The 20,222-nt window shown below is 43.9% G+C and overlaps 1 protein-coding gene across 7 annotated transcripts in view; it reads right to left on the reverse strand.

Moving 5' to 3' along the window:
* Window positions 1–1,225: 1,225 nt before the first annotated feature.
* Window positions 1,226–20,222, reverse strand: part of TPH2 (tryptophan hydroxylase 2) — an 89,328-nt gene continuing 70,331 nt past the window's right edge. For 3 of the 7 annotated variants that reach the window (XM_075057871.1, XM_075057872.1, XM_075057865.1), the window contains 3 exons: window positions 18,630–19,347; window positions 2,305–2,419; window positions 1,226–2,146 (listed from right to left, as the gene is read on the reverse strand). The gene's annotated coding sequence lies outside the window, so the exon portion shown is untranslated. Of the gene's footprint in view, window positions 2,147–2,304; window positions 2,420–5,585; window positions 7,159–7,950; window positions 8,050–18,629; window positions 19,348–20,222 lie in introns of all 7 variants that reach the window. The other 4 variants (XM_075057869.1, XM_075057868.1, XM_075057866.1 and 1 more) reach the window with 4 other exon arrangements.

A 20,222-nucleotide genomic window follows, 5' to 3' on the forward strand; every position in this document is an offset into this window, starting at 1 on the left:
GTCATTTTTTAGCTGTAGCCTGTGCCTGCCTAAAGGTGTGATCTGTGTGATATTCTTGATGTCATTAATGATTAGATTTGCTTGTGCCCACTTGTACCCGCTTACCAGCCCCTGGGTACTACCGTGATGTTAGAAATCTGGAAGACATGCAAACTGACATTCTCCATGTGTGATGTTTTCATACTAAGTTTATCACAGCATCAGCGTAAGAGCTGAAAGAATACTGAGAAAAATGAGGAAAAATCATAATACACCTGCTGAATCTCTGTTTGTGCATTAAAGCATTAGAACAATATCCCTGAAAAGGCAAACTGCTGCTGACAGGCACCTCACTGTGCATTGGAGGTGGCAACCTCCGGTCCCTGTGAATGGTCTGTTCTACTGCGACAACCGAATCTGGCCCAAGACCTGGTCCTGTCGCCTCTCTCGGGATACTGAATTGTTTTTCCAGCCCTGCCGCCCTCTTTCCCCGTACCCCACACCATCTCTTCACGTGGCCAGAAGGAAGCACCTTCACCACATAACCAAAGCACCGAGGCTGGCCGGCAGCTGCACCCAGTGCCCGGGACCGCTCCGTGCCCTCTCGTCTGGCTGGAAACACAACACGTAGGTAAGGAGAGTACATGGGTGAGGTCTGGGGACGTTCCTGTCACCTGGGGAGATGACCACCAATCTGCCCACATGGTGGAAACGCATCCCAGCCTGCGGTGACAAGGGGCTGGAGTATGGAGTATCCCCCCAGAAAACCTCATCCGACCTGCTCCAGTTGAAAGATTCCTGCCAGTGATGCATGTCCTGATGTATTTTTTATTCTGTTGTCAGCTGCTTCCAAGCCACTGCTTACCACACACTTAGTGTATGTTCGTCGGCTTGATCCTGCACGCAAAAGCACATTCTTACCTTAAAAACCTTGTTTAGCCATAAGGGAATCACTCCCATGCTCATTTCCTTGGGTGGATGAGATCAGGTTATTCATAGAATGGCATGACCAAGCCCTGCAGAAATAGATGTCCAGGTCATCCCTTCCAGCCTTCTTTCTCCACCCACTTCTCCACAGAAAAGAGGTTGCATATCTGCACCGAAAGCAGACGGGCACCTCTTCTCTTTTCGTCAATGGACGTGGCACTTCTAAGCAGAGCTCAACACAGAGCACGTGCTTCACACCATTCCCTTAACAAGTGCAGACCGCTTAATGGGAGAGTTTAAAGGATCAAGTAACTGAAGTGAATTTATTAAAGCAAAGGCACAGAAATTCCAATTAATGATGGTTGGCATCACATGAATTGCTCCTTTTCTGAAATACACGCTAAAAAGTGTCTTCAGAGGAATTATTTGACAGTTTCATTTATAGATTTCTATAATTATAGCCCCCAGACTTATCTCTCAACCTTCTTTATTTCCATTCACAAAAAAAAAAAAAAGTTGTAGCGCCTTTATTTTCTGCAGAGGAGTAGAGTTTATATCTCAGAGTTTACTTTGACAGAATAAGAATCAGGATGAGCCTAGTAAACAGTATAAAAGTGCCTCAGTTTTTGTCCATAGAAGAGGAGGAGGTTCCACTTGCTAAAAAGTGACAATTATATACCACATGAATATATTGACTCTGGACACACTATGTCACATACATCTCCTTGTCAGGTACAAGTAAGTGCCTGCTTCTTCATGCACATGAAATCTTAAAATGCTCACTTTTAGCAAACGAAAATAATCTTGCTTCCAAAGCAGGTGGGCCATGGTAGCCTAAAGTAATCTGCAGAGCAGAAAATGCTTCGGTGTTAAGTCTTTTGTTATTCCATGCATGTGCACAGTTTACAATATGTACTAAGTGCATAAATATTTATTATAGTTTTATAATTGCGCTTTTACTGTGTGGTTCGCTGACATGGGGCTTAGAAGGTTTCTCTGTTTCTTGGGTTTGCATTTAATAAAATGTACACCAAAGTACAATCCTCAAATCGAACAGTGCCGAATGAACTGAGATGTACAGACATTTATGTCTGGCTCTCTCTGCACTTTATAAAATTGCCAAAGTGTATTTACAAGACAGAAAGAGAGCATCTCAAAGGAGCTTCTCTCTCACATCTTCTAACAACACAGCAGATTTGTTTCAGGTTGAAACCTTCCTCGCTTGATATTTCTTCAAGAACTGTGAATATAAGCAAACAAGTTTAGTAATGACAAATGTTGCCTTCCAAATTCCAATCGTATCTGCTCTTAGTTACAGCAATTTCTACCCCCCAAAAAGCCCACAGACTATTGGAGCTGTTTAGACACTTATCATTTTTAAGACTTAGAAATACAGACCTGAAGTGAAGCCAGCCACTTGAATTGTGGAGATGTCCCTTCCAAGCGTACCTTTTGTAGTGATCATTGCTGACTCGTCGTCCAGATCTATTGGCCTTCTCCAGTTTGTTTACTGCTGAAAAATAATTTTATTTTTCAGTATTTATCCTGATCCTTTCATAAGCTTTCTGCTTTTGTTCACAGCATTATTTAACTTGTTGTGCTAAATAAATCTGGAGGAACATTAGCCTCAAAATCACAATGCCAATTTTATCTCCTTTACCATCCTTTCAGCCAGAGTACATGCTTTCAGATCCAGTGAGTCAAATTCCCACGTTTCTTGTGGCACAATGAACCGTAAGTTCTTAATGAATCTCTTCACCAGCAAGTGAAAAAAGGACTTCAGTGCAATCCGCTCTGATCCATATTCAGAGAATAGCGACCGTGTGCGCTCACTCAGCTCAGAACTGGTATGAAAAGGGAACCTGAAGCGCATTAAGGAGTTTCCAACCTTTAGATCTGAGTCCAACGGTTCGTGATTAATGAGCAGTTGTAAAAAGGGCTCTCCTTTGCACCTGCAAAATGACAGCAAGTGGGGAGGTGCCGCTGCGGTAGCAGGAATGCCTGCCTTCACATGGAAGTTATGAAACGCTAAACAGTTAAATCCCCAAAACTACTCAGTGAACAAGAAAAAAGGATGAGGAAATGCAAGTGGGCACTGTGGCAGAGGATTGATGTAGACTGGGACTCCTGGAATGTGGAGTCCACGTGTATGTTTAAAAATGAGAGGCTTACATTTGCTGTAAGGCAAACCTGTGCATGGAAATTGCTGTTTGCCAAACACAGGGAATATATCTTCAGCCTCTGCCTTGATTTTCTTTTAAATTAATGGAATACATTAAGAAAAAAAGCAAAAAGAAGTAAAGTCTTAGGGGCAAAATACATACATTGCATCCAGAATGCTCTTAAAGATATACAAAAACCAAAATCATAGCAAAGCACAGCAACAAAAACTCTCACCTCATTTTGAAAAATTTATCGACCGTGTTATCTCTTTCCATGCAAATACATCGACTCCTCCTGAGAGGGGGCAGGAGAAGTGAAGGAGCCGTCCTCTCTGACGAGCCAGCTGTATTCCTGACAACGGTGTATCAATGAACATAACTTCCTCAACCTTCTTTAAACATTTTTATACACAGATTAATATTTAGGCACCGCGTAGACAGTGCAAATGAACGATTCCTCTGCAGAGAGGTGCTGCGATCCTGCTGGAAGTGGTACCTCCCTTTGCTCTGCACCCCAAATCCACCGATTTCACTGGAGGAACCTGGCCATGAAGTAGCGACCGATCGAAAGCACATAACTGTTACTTACTCATTAAGCAAAATCCATCTGGGATGTTGTCCACAACTCAGAAAAATCTCCAAGCGTTTCTGAAGGGCAAATGGAGACACTTTGGATATCGTAAGGGCTGTCGGGCCAGAAACAACGTGCGAGACGGGGTGTGCCCGTGGAGCCACGCAGTACGGCCGTGGCAGGATGAAATTCAGGTTTCATGGGCTGCCAACGCTTTTTCTTTTACCCTGGCTTTGCGTGATCTACAAACTGCTGCCCCCTCTTCCGTGCACACAGGTGGGGAATAGCGAGTGGGCCAAACAACACGTCCAAGTCAGAACACCATCAAAAAGGCAGGTACAGATTTTGCTCTTCCTTCGGAAATTTGTAAACCCAATGACTGTAACTCTCCAGGAGATTATTAAATCAGGCTACAGCCATTCGTACAGCTTAAACAGACTCCAAGCAAGTGCAGGGTAAACAAAAAAAAAATGCGGGATTGAACCCAAAGAGAGAAACTGGGCGGCAGGAGTTCGGGTGCCCCCAGGTCTGGACGGGAGCTCAGCTACGTGGCTCCGCAGGGAGCCTGGGCTCGCAGTGGAGAGCGACACGCAGCAGCTGGATCTCCTTCTCTCTGGCTATAGCTGACGACATTTATAAGAGTTTGCTACACTAATTTCCTGCAGGTCCACTTGGATTTTATCAGCTTATATTTTTTCCCCCAAAAAAATTTTTTACTTTATCTGTTTTACTAACATTATGATTTGCAGCAAGTGGCTTTGTTTTGATCTTGGGATTTCTTACAGTCTTAACTTTTCATGCTTCCTCAAATACAGATTCAGTTCTACAACTGAATAAACATACAGAGTGCAGCTTGTGGCCTGGTGATTGTACTGTCACAGAACTATTTGTAAAGAAAACAAGGAATCATTGAAATAATCTTTTCCCTTTGGAACCAGTTATTCTTTCAGCTCTGCTCAACCCAGCAAAGAAAGCTTTTTTATTTAACACAAATAAAGTGCATGCAAACAGCATGAGCTGCCCATGCTAACTATGTTTTTCACTGACATGTGATTACAGAGGGCATTTTCATCCCTTCCTCCTCTCCTTAGCGTTCTTTAGCAGTCTTGTACAACTAGCACCAACTTTACTTCAGTGATACTTACTACATTGGGAAGTAAATGAGAGTCCCACTCAGCAGCAGAAAATTAATGTGCAATACCATCTGACATGTTTATAGCAGCATTTAATTATTTAATCAATTTAATAACAGAATATTTAAACCAGCATTAAAAAAAAAATCACTGGGCATAACCAATTCAGTCTATAAATCAGACATTTTGCTCTTCTATTTTCATTCTCCAATTACATTCTGCGAACTAATCGGCAACACTTGATGGGAATATAGGATGTAGACAGACTATAACAGGTGGAGCAATCAGATCTTCACAAGAAAATTAATTTGTACAGCCGCTATTACTCTCATACACACACATTCAGATTTGCACACACAGCCAAGCAAACAGCCCTGAGTATTGCTAATTGTGATTACAGCCAAATGTCATAAAACACATTTCACTATATTCAAGGGAATAATAGCTGTGCTTTTATCTTTTTATTTTCTTTGGCATTATCTTTGTAATCTTCAGATACGCTTTTGCTTGTTTTTCTTCTTGATTTGTGAACAAAATAATTGTCTTGTAACCTGGTATTCATACTGGCTTTATTTGAACTCCATTAAAACCACTCTGTTAATTTCTGAATTGAATAGAAAGTAAGTCAAAACGTCTAACGATGGTTCTCATGAGACGCAATGAGACACTTCAGTGCGAAAAGTAATATAAAATATTTATAAGAGTATTCCATCAAGACTAAATTTCTATCCTCATTTCAACCAGCTACAATTTTTATTTTCAGAAAAGCAAGAAATTCTGGCGCCGGGAAGCTCCGTTAGGCATTAAGATTACCTCTCTGGGTGGGTGTTGTTTTCCTGAAGCCCCCAGGTGCTTCTTCGCGCTCGTCGCCCGTGTCCCGCTCGGCTCCTCCAGCAGGAGCTGGAGCCGGCGCCTTGCCCGTGGACTGGACCTCCTCCGGCAAACGTCGGAGCCTGGCAGACACTGGCCTGGAAACGGGGCTCGGGAGGGTTCGGGCAGCTCAGAAAAAAGCCTTTCCCAAGGCAAACTGGAATTGAACCTCTTTTTCAGGGAGCTGTTAAAACCAGAATATGACAGGTAGTGCTACACACAAGGTACCCCACGCTGCCTGCGCGGCTCCTGGGACCCCCGCTTCTTAATGAGCTGAACTGGGAGTTGAAGGATTGTCTGGATTACTGAAATTTTAGGGATGACTTCAGGAGCAGAGCGTTCAGTTAAAGCACCTCGAGGGCCTGCTGCGGGCTGAGCTCCGCAGGAGTTCAGCACGACGGGAGCTGCCAAACGGCCGCTCGGCGTGGAATCAGATGGGAATGCTTCGATCTCCATCCTGAATAAAAACTAGATTTCTCCTTTGCTGGAGCAGGGTCGCAGCAGAACTCTCGCGATCCTCAGAGGAAAGAACAGATATAATCACAGCCCAGACGAAAGGACTGGAAGCCCCTCGTGGTATCTAACTCCCAGCGTCTCCCGTGTCCCGGCGTCCCTTCTCAGCTCATCCACCCATCACGTCTCCCACCCACACAGGGACTCTCCGACAGGAGAGCTCGGTGGGACTTTCCGACACCCAGAGGGACAAAATCCTCCGCATCCTGCATTGCAACGCTGTCTGGTCCTCTGCATCACCCGCACACATCTTGTCTTGAGTTTATCATCACTGGACAAGAAGGAAGGAAGCGTTTACCTTATAATTGGCTGACTGGAGAACAAAAAGCCACATCAGTCGTCAGTTTTGTATTTTGTATTCCAGCACAGTTTGAACCGCAAGGCATCCAATTACCCAGACACTCTAGGGCTGCCTTTATTGGGGTTCATCTTTCGTTCTTCCTAGCTGCCATTAAGAAAATGGGGCGATGCTCTAATATTCTGTGGGTAGAAGGAAAAAAAGGAAGGAAACAGAAGGCGACCAGCACTCCTCTGATACAACAGGAGGAGCAGAGATCATTCTCAACAGAGCTGGGAAAAAAACCAGCTCCTTGCCACAGGTACGTGTCTATCCGAGTTCCCAGCAGAGCAGGGATGTGTCACCAGGAAAGTTGTGTAAAAAGGTGCATTTTCCACCCAGCTCTGAAAGCTGTGCTAGTAGGTAGTGGTAGCTCGCATTCAGCCACAAATTTGTTATTGCCGTAGCTCAGCAAGACGCTCCGTCTTCCTCTCTCGCGAGCCTCCCGCTTTGGCTGACGTTACTGACATTTCCAAAGCAGTCAGAGCTACAGACAGAGCCTGGCTGGTAGTCAGCTCCCCTTCCAAGAAATACCGGTGCTGCTGAGCACCGTCTCCCAGAGGGCACTTCCAGCAGGGCCTTCTCGGCATCCAACATCGCTCTCCCATCATTTGGTGGTCAATAGTTCATTGTCCTCCAAAGCACAAAGCAAAGCCCATATGTCTGCTGTCAGAGGCAAAAAAAAAAAAAAAAAAAAGACAGAATTCTCTGGTAATGCCATCCAGATCACATCCGTCCTCGTGGCTGTGTTATAATACATGCAGGTTGTTTGTTAAGACTCAGTTTTTATAACCACATCTATAACAAGTGTTGGAGCACCTACAGCAGAGAATCGAGGCTGCCTTTTTTCATTTTAAGAGTGTGCAAATGCAAAGGAATACATTTGGAACCTGAATTTACAGCAGCTGCAATAAAGGCCTTTTGTTTTCTCTTTCAGCTAAGCTCAAAAGGGGATGCAGCACAGCCAAACTAACTTACTAAAATAACTTTTGTACTTAATTAATAGCAAACAGAATGGCTCCAAGTGATAAATCAACCAGAGCCAGGAATACAGGGTGAAGTCTGACATGGTATCTCTGCTTCACACCATTAAGTTTTTGTCACAGCTTTGGGGGTTAGAGACAGAGCATCAGTCTTAGCTTTAAAATAGGAAATACATTTCATCCTTCACATTGTTTCAGTTTAGCCTTTATATTTAATTGTAGATTGCCCTTCTTATGCAGAGAGCTTATTATAGTTTTCATTTTCTCTTGTTTACATTTTCATATCAGTTTTTTCCCACCAATCTGCAATTTAGAGGCTGCTCAATGACACTAATGTTAATGGCATATATTACGCTTCTGTTCCACAACAGTGCGTGTTTTTTAAAAACATGAAGTGCCCATTTTGCAGATGCTCTGACAGTTTCAGACTCTTATCCCTGCCTCCACTCTGCAGTTATACAGAACCTTGACTTACCCAAAAGGGACGTCAAGAGACCAAAAATATCTAAATTAATTCCATCCAAGGTCTCCTCTCACAATCTCACCGTTCGGACGGGGGTGGTTATCCACAGTCCTGGCAATGCAAACAAACAGTGTCCAAAGAGCTAAACAAACATGGAAGAGCAGATGTTGGTAAGAGGAATCGTTCCCCAATTTATCACCGGGGAACTGACCGGTGTCAGGATGTCCCTGGAGATCACAGGGGGGATCGTGAAGGGGAGAACATCAGGCAGCATATTTGTCTTTGTAGCTTAACATTCAAGCAAGGCCAGGTGGGGAGGGCTGCAGCGTTTTCAAGAACAAGGAGATTCAAGTCTTCCCTACTCAACCCGAGTTGAGTGTTTTTCGTAGACAAGCCTGTGAAAACACACAGCTGGCAATCCCACCGCGCTTTATACACCAGAGCGAGAGCTTTTGTCAGGCGCTCACAAAGCTTTCTGAGAATTTGTAGAAGTCATTTCAGAAAAGATCCTCATTTCATGGGATTTTTTTTAAACCTCCGTATGAGGCCAATACAAAGGGTCTCCCCGCTGCTTGCTACAGACAATAACAAGGACAAACGTTGATCTGTCCTGCTAGCAATAACGGGAGAACTGTTGCTGTTCTTACTGCTGAGCGGCAAGATTGGGTCTGCTCACACTGAGAAAGTATTCAGAACCTGTTCCAAAGAAAACGGATGTTCACCTCCATTGCTCTTTTCCTGGAAATGTAACCTCTTGCTTTCTCCAGCAGGAGCGGTCCTAACTGTTGGCCAAGCTTTTTCTTCCTTCACAGAAACTTGAGTTTCCACGCAGGTGTGTGGGAAAGGGAGTGGGAGGGAGATGTTAGGGGCTGCTGTGAGGAGGAACGTGCCAATATTTTCATAAAACTGTTTTTCATTACGAACTTAAACTCCTGAGCATTGAAAAATTTTGTATCCAAAACACTAAAATAAAAAGTCAATTCTCCTGCCCATGCCTTCCGTAATGTCTTTCTTTTTTGTCTTATCTTTTCAATACAGACTACCTAGATCCCTCCCCTTTCCTCCTGATGCTCAGAATGAGCAGGTCCACGAGAGAGAGATTTATCCCTTGGCAGAGAAGATGGGATTCAGTTTTCCTACCGCCGAATTTGGGAAACAGTTTGCCTTATGTCATTTGTGCAGGTCACTACTAATATGGGGTACTTTGGCTAATAGTACCTGCTTACTCTCTCAGAAATATGATTTTTTTTTTTTTCCCTCCTGTGAGGAAAACTAGCGGACTACGTCAGTGGTTCAGACTGTGATGTATAACAGTGCGGGGAAAGGGATGCAGCGTGCATGGACGGACCAAATGTTCTCCAGAGACTCGGTCTCCCCTCTCATGAATGAAAACACAAGATCCCAGTTGTGCCAGCACTGACCAGGTCAAGCAGGAGAAATGCTGTGTACTGGTTTACTGGTTCAGCTGCAGATTTTTCAAGATGTTGCTCGAAGTATGGCCAAGCTGCCTACGTACACTCACAGAGGGCTGGATGTTTCTCGGTTTTCCTCGCTATGTGCAGCTGCAGAGCACCAAGTTACTGATTTTGCTGTAACTTTGCACTAAACTGCCCCATTTCATCCAGGCGGTTTCTCCCTTTTATTTATTTTTTAATTAGTTTTGAGCTTGATGAGGCCCATTAGAGGCAATAATTGAGACAGTCTTATTTTAAGGTTACTCCAGGTACAGGTAACTGGCAGGATTTTAGTTCTTTTAAAATGCAATTCAATTCCTCGTACTGCTACAGTTGAAAAAAAAAATGTTTACTGCCCCATAGTTTTTCAACCCTCCATCATTTTTCTTGTAAAACTAGCAAAGGCAAAGTCTGGTCCGCCCACTACAGCAAGATATAAACACTTGATAGTGTCCTACTGACAGGGCTATTTTCGGCTTTAATTATATGAGTTGTCCTTGCTCATTAGCTGTGTACTACTGAAGTGCAACAAAAGTAAGTGATTCATTGCTGACGCATGGCATTTCATGAGCAGTCATTAATTAGCAAAGTAGCACTTGGATATAAATTGGCAAAGAGCATCAGTAAATGGAACTTTAATCAGGATCTCCCTTAACCGCCCTCTCCTCGCGCACCTCCGCGGCGTTCAGAGGCCGAGCTCCTGTGGGACGCGGCGCTTCCCCGGCATCGCCAGCGGTGTAAACCCCACTGCTCCAGCTCCAGCTGCGCTGATTTACACCAGCCAGGGTCAAAAACCTGCTGGGGTGGGGTGTCCTGGTTTCGGCTGGGAATGAGTTAATTTTCTTTCTAGTAGCTGGTACAGTGTTATGTTTTGGGTTCAGTAGGAGGAGAATGTTGATAACACACTGATGTTTTCAGTTGTTGCTCAGTAGGGTTTAGTCTAAAGTCAAGGGGTTTTCAGCTTCTCATGCCCAGCCAGCAAGACGGCTGGAGGGGCACAAGGAGTTGGGAGGGGACACAGCCAGGACAGCTGACCCCAACTGGCCGCAGGGGTATTCCATACCGTGTGATGTCATGTCCAGTATATAAACTGGGGGGAGTGGGGCTGGGGGGGGATCGCTACTCAGGAACTAACTGGGCATCAGTCAGTGAGTGGTGAACAATTGCACTATGCCTCACTTGTATATTCCAATCCTTTTATTATTATTGTCATTTTATTATTGTTATTATTATCATTATTAGTTTATTCCTTTCTGTTCTATTAAACTGTTCTTATCTCAACCCACAAGTTTTACTTTTTTTCTCCTGATTCTCTCCCCCGTCCCACTGGGTAGCGAAGTGAGCGAGCAGCCGTGCGGTCCTTAGCTGCTGGCTGGGGTTAAACCACGACTTGGGGAAAGCCCCCCCAAGCAGGAAACAGAGTGTTTTCTTCTTGAAATCAAGACAAATTCACTCCTAGTCTGACACCCAGCAAAAGGCCTTCGCAGCAGTGAAGTTTGCAGGCTGGGGGGGAACAGGCGCAGTGGGTCAGCTGCTGCACGTAGCCCTTTGCTCCTCACAAATCCATCTGAAGATCGGCAAACATTTTCGTTCCACAGCACTTTATGTCAAAATTGCAAATACACCAAGTGCAACGAGCTCAATGCATTGAGTTCAACGGGCAAGAACAAGTAGAAGGCTTCATAATCTACCACTCTAGGTTCTTTACAAGGTATATAACAGTGCTTAAAAAAAAACCCAAAGGTGAAAGTACAACAGCAAGAGCATGAGAAGAGGGCTTTCCCTGCCATGGCATGTAACCTTTTTTGCTAATATAAATGGACTTCAGTTTGATAAATTTCACTGCCGTGAGAATCAATGGAATTAATGATTTGTCAATTCTGCCACAAGGCTAGGACAAATCTGTATTTTATTTTCCAGTCCCAAGAATTGGAAAATCAAACTTTTACAACAACAAAGCTTTGTGGTCCCCTCCCGGTTAGTAAATGAGGCATTTATCCACATGACAGATCACAAAACTGGAGAATGTTGTTTACTTGAAAGCACTGCCCTTTAAAGGTACGTTATCAGAGCACTTTGTAAGTTCGTGTGGCGATTTCTGTGTACAGCTGTAGTGCAAGTACCCTTCTGAGGAGTTATATTTACAAGAGATATGTGAAACTTGTGCTGGTTTCAGCACAGGCTGATTATGTATTCAGGATATATTTGCAGATACCTAAGGCTGCTGGCTATTAAACCAGAAGAGTATAAAAATCAAATTCTCTTTCGAAAGTTACTGTTATTTTTCTCAGCTGGAACATCAATTTAACATTTTAGGGGAACTGCTTTCTTTTTAAAGTGATGCTGTGAAGAGAAATTTCTACTGGTAGGTGACTGAGAGCAATTCATTCATCCTGTCCTAGTATGCTAAGTTCTAACACAGACAAAGAGTTATTAGACAGCAGATCCAGGCGACCGCCTTCCTGGAATGGTCCTACCGACTCTGCAGGAACATACCTGAAATACTCTACCAACTTCACTCCTGAAAATATTTTGGAGACAACTTATCACATAGAAAATCTCAGGGAGATTTTTGAGAGGAGTCACGCGGAGCAGGCATTCCTTCGGAAGAAACTACGGGTTCCACTAAACCAACACCAAAACCAGGAGAGAGCTCCTGGTTTGAGTAGGGACTTTTGGCGATTCCTGTCTTGAGCCTACCTGTACACGCTACAGGATTATTCTGGACTCACAGGGGAGAGCAGAAAGTATTTACAGATGCCACAGCGTACTAAGTCTACAGGGAAAGAAAACTTCTGTTTGTTATTTGAGAATCCACACTTGTAACGTTAGGGCTGTAAATGCAAGAGGAGGGCTGTAAAGCCGGCACACTTACAAAGGAGCTACGCAGTAGGCAGTGGCTCACGGGTGACAGTAAAGGCAACCCCCAGGGGCAGGACAGAGGAGAAGCCAAGTCCAGGAGAGGTCAGAGGTGGTGAGGTCTAGCTCCATCAGCTAGATCAACTCAGCTCCACGGCAAAGTTGAGCATTCACCATGAGATGTGGCCCAGCCTGGGGGGCTCAGGGAATCGATAAGCAAATACAAAACCCTTCACCCTCAGGCAACCAGTGAAATTCTTGTTCCAAATATTGCCGTCAGTTGACCCAAGCCCTTCATTTGCCTTCTGAGCCCGAGTGAGGGTGATTTGAATTCAGCTTCACAGACAGCTGCAATGTCACGGCTGCAGACCCTGAATGGCAATTGTAAGACCAAGGCCAACCGTTTAACAAACACAAAGAGATTTCACCTTCTGTGGTGGATAATGAAGAATAAAGATGAAGTTTATACAGCCAGGCATGGATTCCAATTGGGCTTCCTTGCACTGTTACCTTTCTTTCCTAAACTGCGTTGCAGTACAATTCCTCTTTTACAGATGAAGAGAACAAACAGGTCTCCGTTGCTAACTCTCCAGTATCCTCTACAGAAGCCAAAGCTGCATAGAAACACTGGTAAGGAACTATGCAAGATTTTTATTTAAAACAAAGTGACTGAAGAGTGAAATTTAATTACTACATATGCTGCAGTGATTCATCCAATGGTTGCTGTCTACTTCTACGCAAGAAAAAAAAAATCTTTTGTTCTGTATTGTCAACTTTTAAAACTAAACAGCATGCAAGAAAAAGATACTTTCTTCTCCAACATGATAATCTAGCCTGTGAAAACCTGGGGAGTGATATCACTGAAGTTCCACATTTAATGAAAAGTGTACTGTCCTTTCATATAGCCTGAGACACACTTAAGACATCAATAACAGAAGACATCATTAATCTCGCCGTTAAAATGGACCAGGAGTAGTATCAGGTCACTAATTATTTAGACAAGGTAATAAACAATATAGAATTCAGCTGACATCAGAATAGATCGGTTCTAAATTTGCACTAAAATTTTAGCCAACAGCTAATTTTAAACTTCTGTGTTTTCTGAGGACACAGAGCAGCCTTTGCAAATTAGTATGAAATACACTACATACCAAGTAAATTTTTGTGCGCATACATTACAAAGTCTGTTAGTTTACAAATCCATCATTTAAAATCATCCTTAGAATAGCTCTAAGAATATTTATGCCATTCAGACAAACAAATCAATTCCAGACCTTTTAGAGGTGACAACTGACTTGCTTCTAGATTGTACGGGCTTCTAATCCATGCTGCTAAATTATATTTGTGGTCTGGTTTATGTTTTATGTATTTCTGCATCACAAGAACCAGAAGACATTTTATAAAATAAAGAAATTCAGCACCTCAACCTGTAATCGAGGCTAAGCGTATATCACAGTTCAAATCATATTCTTCTACGAGTATGTAAGAGTGTTGTTTTAAGGTCATGCAGATCTCTCTTTGAGACTCGGACCAGCTATCACGGGGGAGCCACGTCCTACCCCCGTTTGCTGCAGAAGTGCTTCACCTGCTTTTGAGGCACGGAAGACAGGACAGAGGACTGCAAGTCTGCTCCAATGCTCTTACGATCCTATGAAAACCATTAACGGTTTCCATAAGCGCATTGGATTATTGTGTCGTAAAATTGTCTTCAAACACGAGCGCACGCTAAACTGCAAACTTTCTCATGTTCTGCCCTGATTGGTTGCCAGCCTGTTGTGGCAAAGACATGGCAGGACAGCCTCGCACTTAATGATCTACCAGAGAAGCTCAGTGCAGCTCCTGTTCCTACTGCAAACATCGCGTGTGACCTCAGGGAACCCATTTACTCCATCTGAGCTTCAGTTCTCTGTTGGAGAGACTGAAGAGAACATCCCACACTGACACCTGAAGACTATGGTCACTTAAGTGTTGTGTATATTATGAATATAAACAAGAAACAGGGAATGGGTAGATTTAAGTATGAGTTTGTATGTGGTTTCAGTTAGCAGTGAATGGTCCATTGCTCTGAAATGATATATTTTAATAAATCTATTAGAAGTGTGAGTTTTAGGTAAAGTAGGATATGCAGAAATGATCAGCTGGATTTGTATTTCTTTTATGGTAGACTCTATGATTTTCAGATACAATGCTTCAGTGCCTAATCAAATACTGTAAGTTTTAAATCTGTGCATTACATCATTTTATCTTTCTTGACTGCACACAGTGACGGTGTTGCTGCACTACAGGTCATTGGTGCGATGGTATAACCGAGCTCCAGCAGCACTTGGCTAACGTTCAGTGGTGCCTCTAGCAAGAGCCCTGAATGCTGCCTCAGTTTAGGATTTTTTGCACTTTAGGGTTTGTGGCTTTGTCAAGAAATGTGCTTGGGCAGCCTTAACTCTCGGGTGAAACTGTGTGCACTGCTTGTCTGTCTGCAGCAGTTCGATCACAGGTGAGGTTACAGGGGACCCAGCTCTCCACCCGCAGTCCTACTGAAGGCATCGGCGCACAGAGGGACTGCTTCTCGGAAGACCAAATGACATGAAAAGCAAAGCTGCCTATACCTAAACATGGCACTTACCTATGTACATAAGCTATCGTGGCCACGCTCCTGAAGTTAGACAATAGGCAGAGAGACAAATATGTCTGTAAGGGCCACCGACAGCTTTAAAAGACAACTCCTTCATAAATCTTTGAAAGCTATCATGAGCATCTTTGCTGAAAAACTGGGGCAAACTCCTGGTAGTCCTCGCCGACACGTCCCCCCCACCCTGCAGAGGATGAAATGATGTATTAGCTCTGCACCCGCCACGTCTCCAACGCAGTGAACTCTGCAGTTACTCAGCCCCAGCTCAAGCCAGAAGTCACAGCAGGCGGAGAAGGAGAATGAAAATGTGAAACAGGATGAAATTACAACATGGGCAAAAATTGTGCCAAGAGTTCTGCCTCTGAAACGTTCCTCGTCCCTACATCTGAGCTGATGGTGAATTTCAAAGGGAAAAGCACAGCTACTATGAAATCAAATCAGAGTAAACCCCAAAGAAAGGAAATATGAGACCAGCGCTGATACATTATAGATATATCTATTTTATTTCTCTCATGGAAAGCTGTATTCCCTGAATGCATAAAGTACTTTTTAACTTTCTTGCAGACAACTGATTTGGATTATACAGAGATCTCATGGGTATATGTATTGTTTCTCTTCTTTATTTTTGATGTTTATGTCCTTATTTTCATCTGTGATATAGGAACTAATGTTCTGAGAAGCCAGATTTGCCACTAAGGGTCTATATATTTACTGGCCATATCCTAAGAAACCAGCATATATTCCCCCAGTCTCATATTTAAGAGTGATTGAGTATGTGTTGTTATTCATTGGTCCATTTTGTTTTTTTCTTGTTTGCCTATTTTTATGACATTGTTTCGTTAGAAGAAAAAAAGAATACCATACTCTTCCAGCAGTAAATCATCTGTTACCATTTACATATACATAGTATAGCGGCAAATATGTCTTCCTTTCCCTTCTGGGTTTCAGATTTTATCTTCATATAACATCTGTACATTCTGAATTCAAGATACAACATGACCTTTATTTTCTTAGTCTGCTGTGACCTCTGGGATAGAACCAATAGCCTTTTTTTCATGAAAGCAAATTCAGATGTTAATTGAGCTGGATAAAGCAATTGGCTGACTCATGTAAGTGAAGTGAAAACACATAGCTCTCAGTCAGGCTCGTTTTATGAGTCTACAGAAGAAATAAATATTAAAAAAAAATACATGTCATCTACTACTAAAACCAGAACTGCACTCAAGTAAACGAGCACAATTAACAGACTGGATCCAAGGTTTAGGAAATGTCCAGATCCAGATCCACCAGACATGACAGTCTAGCTGGAAGCTCTCACCACTGCCCCACAAAAAAACCTGACAGATGCTCATCAGAATCATTACAAAATTTTCTGGCTAATCCCTAACAATTTCAAAACAGATGCTAAAGTCCCTACTTTAACTCACTCTGAATTCAACAACTGAGGACATAATAAAACTGGATCAGGTGGGTATTTTAAAGTATAAATCATAAAATAGTATGTCAAAGTGCAGTTTTCCCAGCGATAAGAGAGTAGGAAAATATAATAGCAGATAAATGGGCTGTGTGGGAAGAAGATACAACACATTGTAGCCAGCTCCCCATAGATGTTAGAAATGAAGGGCATCAAATTTAAAGGAGAGACAGCAGAAAATACATCTTAGAGGATTTAAATGGCACAGTCCACAGACCATTTCATTAGCCATTTTGAATTATGCACAGGTCCTTTTGCCAAAGTGTATGACTAAAAAAATTCCAAATTATTTACGAAACCATTATTAAAACATTTCAGCTCCTGAAAACTGCTTTTCCAGGGTATCTTTTTTCTTATTTTATTAGACCATAAATATGTCAATACAATTTCATTAAAGGCATAATGAAAGACATTTACCAGCAACGGTGGGAAATGGGTTCATTTGACAATTTGCAAAACGAGAACTGTCAGTATTCCTCTAGCTTTTCCTGATGCCACTTCAGGCTTTGGACTACTTCCCCAGGGGATAAAGCAGATAAAATGAATAAACGACTTCCCCCCCCAGCGATGTAAGAAGTCTATTAAATGGCTCTGTGACCGCGTGCTTTCTAGGAACAGGCGTTTGGCACGGCGGAAGGCGCCGACCTCTTCTGAACTAAACCGGCTAGAATTCAGGCCAAAAAAGGGGGTGAGTTTCTGCCTCCTCCCTCGGTGCTGCCCATCAAGGGGGAAGCACAGCGGCACGTTTCCAGAGGCACGAAAAGCTCCCGGGTATGGTGCCGCATCGGCAGAGGAAAGGGACGTTGGTGAGGGACAGCGGACCCGAAATGCCGATCTGCGCCGGCCGAGCAGCTCCCCGGGGAGGAGAGGTGCTCCCCACCACGCAGCTGGGCAATGGCAGGGATCCCTCGGGGCTTGCCCAATTTCTCTTATTCCCTCCCCGAGGACCCGGTGCCAGCTGTTAGCAGAGACAGGATTATTTGGCACTCCTCATTTCTTACAACGCCGTGGCTCGGTAAGGCAGGCTGTATTTTTTCTGCCCCTGAATCCAGAAACCATAGGGTGCAGCAAAAGCAGTGCAGAATTGCTAGACAACATATTTGAAATCACCCCTGTTGAATCTATCACATTTCAGGGGTCTTGTTTTGATCAAAATGCTCTTCAATTCTTGACAAACTATCTCCTTTTCTAAATATACTCCTTCTCCCCACTTCCACAACGTCCCAAGGGTGAACCCGTCTAAGACATTAAACCACATGGACTGAAGCTACAGTATGGATATGCTTTTTACTACCAACAGAAGGAAACGAGAGGAAAAGAGAGGAACACATATTAATTCAGAATTCCCTTAGGAGAAATAGCTCCCGCCCCAGCCTCCCCCGTATATACTATTACTTCAAGGGTTGTCTTCATTAAAGAATATTCCCAGTGTAAACAAGAAGTCTGTATTTCCTCAATATTGAAAAACACGTTTTGGCTTTGGTTTAGTTGAATTCTTCTGCTCTCTTCTAACCTAAGGAAACTCAAGCAAGAAAACAGCAAACAAACAAATCATGCTCCTGCCACCTTTTACACTACATGCTTTAATCTTTCAATCACCAAATTTTTTAAACCTGCCACATCATTAAACACCACAAAAAGCCAGGCAGAACGAAAATATTGTATCACCAGAGATACATAGCTCTAGCACAGGCTCATGAAGGAAGATGTTTTTACAGCATTTCCTGAAAAAATCCACATAATTGGATAGCCTCTGCAGCAGAGCTGCCTCTTTCCCTGCTGGGACTGAACAAGCCTCTTCCAGCAAGGAATTACTTAGTGCCTGGCAGTGGGACTGGCAATAATCTCTCTCTGTGTCGTTATGACTGAGATTGGACACTGCACCCATGTTGACACATCTTGGGTTTGAACTCCTGCAGACCACAGGCAGGCAGTTTCTGTGTTTGAATTCATTCATGGAAAGCGCAGTTTGGGATGGCTTAGGGTTTTCTTTATGAAAGTTTTCTACTACCACTTACTATGAAATATATAGGAATTGCTTCAGTGCTGGTCAGATCGCTAAAGAATTGACTGTTCGTTCTCCATGACCTTAAAAGCAGACCTATTTTTGAGAGCTCTTCTGGTCACATGCAGGCTCTCCAATTCTATTTAATATCCAGCCTATCTGAAGTGCCAGCAAAGAGGGAATCTGAGCACTTATATTGTGGGAAATCTTGAGCGGGGCCTCAGAATTGTTTGAACATGCTGTCAAAATAAAGATTACTCAAAAAATACCAACCTCTGCAGCCAGAAATGTGCCAGTCTATGCATCTCAAGCTTCTGCTTAATCCAAGACAGCCCTCCGAGATCAGTCATCCTGACTGCTGGCACACCTGCCCCAGGCTGGAGATGCTGGAAGCTGTGTGGTCCCTCAGCTGGAGCCAGTCTGCTGGTGGATCCCCCCAGAGTCCCGTTCGGTGGCAGGCGCCAGCAGCTGCTCAGGGCAATTGGCATCGCTGCCCATTTGTGCTGGAGGTGGCAGTAAAAGTGACAAGAACATCAGTCTCACCGAGATGAAATGCCCTGTCCTGGGAGCTCGTCACTTGGCACAAATTTCAAAATCAGAAAAAAATGCTTCTACCCCAAACGCCACCGAGATCAAACCCAGACAGGGAGGAAGGGGAGGCTGTTTTGTATCATGGAAGCTTCTCTTTTAGGCTAGCTCTTCTCAAGAGTGACAAATAACTCCACAGTACCTGTGGTTCGACAACAGGCCTTTTGCCTGGCCCCAAAACTGCCACACCATCTTTCAGTTCCACCTTGCTTCCCTCCTCCAAGGGCCCAAGAGTTTTTGAGTATGCTATAAAATCAGTCTTGGTGCTTCCAAATTAGTCTGGACACAATGCATTTCAATTAAACAAGGCTTCCAATAATGTATTTCAAACACTTCTGATCGAAGACTGGAATGAGTAAAAATGGTTGGGAGGAGTGACAGAGATCTACTTGGGGAATTTCTCCTGCAAAGGAAATAAATAGCAGGTTGTTAGATACTTTTGCACTGCATAATCAGTTTGTACTGCTAGCATCCCCAGACAGCGGTATGTGTATAGAGGGTGCTGCAGTTGGGATCATTCCTCCTCGCCAGCAACAGCTGCAGCAGCATCTTTCTGACACCAGTTGCCTGCAAGAGACCCAAAGGAAAGAACAGCAGCAGACTATAAAATTGCCGCGAGCATAAAGTTACCGTCTTCTCCCCAGAGTCTGACCTCCACAAGCAAAAGCTCCCTCCCCAGGCCCTGAAGGCGCAGTTAATAACCTTCAAGTCTGGCCTGCCAGTGAGATTGTTCTCCTGGAAGTAGGGACCTGGAGCCCACCCCAACTCTAAGGACCATCCACGGATCTTACATGAAACAACCGTTGGGTAAAACACAGAAACAGCCAGCAGGCAGAACAACACGATGCTGCCAGCAGTGAATCCCCAGCAGTCCTCTCTCTTCCCCACACATCTCCCTCCTGCCCTGCAGAACAACAGGGATCTCCCTGCTGCTCCCTCCTTATTTCAGTACCAGTTTTGAGCCTCCTCCTCCCTGGGGCTCTCTCCCGTGCCCTCCCTGGGAAGGTCTCTCCTGCTATCGTACCCCCTTGTGCTGGGCTCCTCCGGGAGCAGAAGGAGGCTCTCACGATGGATATGTGCATCCTGAGTCCGCAGGAAAAGTATCCATATGCTGTAGCACAGCTGAGATTTCAAAGCAGAAGTTCTTTCTGCATCAGAGTTGAAGCAAAGCTTTGGAGGCTTTTTGTGGAGCAAGATCCCCCACTAACTGGGAAGTGCAGAATGGGTAGGAGCTGGGTCCGAGTCTTTCATCAACATGCAGCAAAACAAAACCTCCGC

This window comes from Buteo buteo, chromosome 26 (genome assembly GCF_964188355.1).
Source record: "Buteo buteo chromosome 26, bButBut1.hap1.1, whole genome shotgun sequence".
NCBI lineage: Eukaryota > Metazoa > Chordata > Aves > Accipitriformes > Accipitridae > Buteo > Buteo buteo.